Source organism: Charadrius vociferus, unplaced genomic scaffold (assembly GCF_000708025.1).
Source record: "Charadrius vociferus isolate BGI_N301 unplaced genomic scaffold, ASM70802v2 scaffold1429, whole genome shotgun sequence".
In the NCBI taxonomy this organism is placed as follows: Eukaryota; Metazoa; Chordata; class Aves; order Charadriiformes; family Charadriidae; genus Charadrius; species Charadrius vociferus.
Window position 1 is genome coordinate 165,223 of NW_009650164.1, and position 1,885 is coordinate 167,107.

Genomic DNA, 1,885 nt, shown 5'->3' on the forward strand with positions numbered 1-1,885 from the left:
AGGAGGGTGCCCCAAACGAAGGCTGCCACCCCAATGGGCTGCCACCCCTGTCATGGCTGCCCCTGCCCCATCAGTCCGTATCCCAAAGCCTGATGCCTCCGAGCGTCCCCGGAGCGTGCAGGTGGAAGGGAGGGATGGAGCTCCGCTTCCCCGGCGCCATGCCTGGCTTGGGAGGGCATCCCCCCCCCTGCTCCTCTCCTTTCTCCCCAACTCATCTTTCTCCTAACCTGGCCTAGATCGTATGGAATCGACCCAGTTTTAAATAGGACTGATGGTTTCGCGGTCCCGGTGAGACATCCTCCACGCAAGGACGGGACAACTCCAGCCAGCCCTGCAATGCAAAAGCACTAATTAGACCATGGCCGAGTCTCAGAGCTCAGTGGAGTAGGGCAATATCAGTGACAGCGAAGTCATTGCACCATTGACGTTCTCCTGGGGCCACACTGAGGAGCGGAGCACTCTTGCCAAGGACACTCGGCGAGAACCGGGGCGTCCCAGCTCCCAGCCCGTCCCTCCAGGCTGGCCTTGTTCCGTGGAAGCAGAAATGACGCAAAGATGGGAGAGGGGACAGCAGGTCCCACGGCCAACTGGGAAATGCCAAACCAAAGGGCCAACACGGACAGGCAGAGACGGTGGTGTGTGGATCCATCAAACCAGCTGGTTGATCAATCAACCCAGGTCCCAGTGCCATATGGTGGTGCTGAGAGACATGGTTTAGTGGTGGGTTTGGCAGTGTTAGGTTGATGGTTGGACTCGATGATCTTAAAGGTCCCTTCCAACCTAGATGATTCCACGAATCTATGGTCCCTGTCACACCAGGGTGGTCCACCATGTGCCTGGCGTGGTCAGTGCCACTGTCCCACACTGTCATTGCTTGATCCAGCATCCCACGTGGATCAAGCAGGGGTCTGGATCCCACCAGCAAGGTGTCACCACCTTGCTCACCCCCAAAAGCTTTCCAAGGGCAGCCAGATCCTGCTGCTGGGTGAGGTTAGCGGGGGGAAGGCAGGAAACTTCCTCTGTGAACACCGCTTAGCAGGTTGGGTGGGTGGTCAAAGTGCAAGTAGAGGGGCTCTGCTGAGCTCTCGGGACTTGCATGTCCCCATGCAGACACGCTGCCAACATCCCTGCCAGGGCTCCCCCGGAAAAAAAACACGGGGGGAAGTTGACCCTGTGCAGCACCCAAAGGAATCTCTTGGTGCAGAGTCGCTTGGGTCACCCTCACCCAGCCCTTCCAGTGATGCCAACTCTGGCTCAGCGCTTGGCCCACCCCAGCCATGGGGACGCGGTCTGCACCCGCAACCGGCACAGTGCGGCAAAGCGGGCGCGTGGGAGCACCCACCCACCCTGGCTCTGCGTGGGTGCATCCGATCCTCCTCGTGCCCCCAGCCTGGCTCGCCGGGCTGCCCAGTGCCCACCACAGCTTGCCTGGGCTCAGCCATCTCAACTGAAGACCACCAAGCTGGTCCTACCTGCTCCCTCGCAGCAAGGTGGGAATGGGATGGGATGGGATGGGATGGGATGGGATGGAATAGGATAGGATAGGATAGGATAGGATAGGATAGGATAGGATAGGATAGGATAGGATAGGATAGCATGGGATAAGATGGGATAGGATAGGACGGGATGGGATGGGATAGGATAGGATAGGATAGGATAGGATAGGATAGGATAGGATAGGATAGGATAGGATAGGATAGGATAGGATAGGATAGGATAGGATAGGATAGGATAGGATAGGATAGGATAGGATAGGATAGGATAGGATAGGATAGGATGGGATGGGATAGGATGGGATGGGATGGGATGGGATAGGATAGGATAGGATAGGATAGGATAGGATAGGATAGGATAGGATGGGATAGGATGGGATAGGATAGGATAA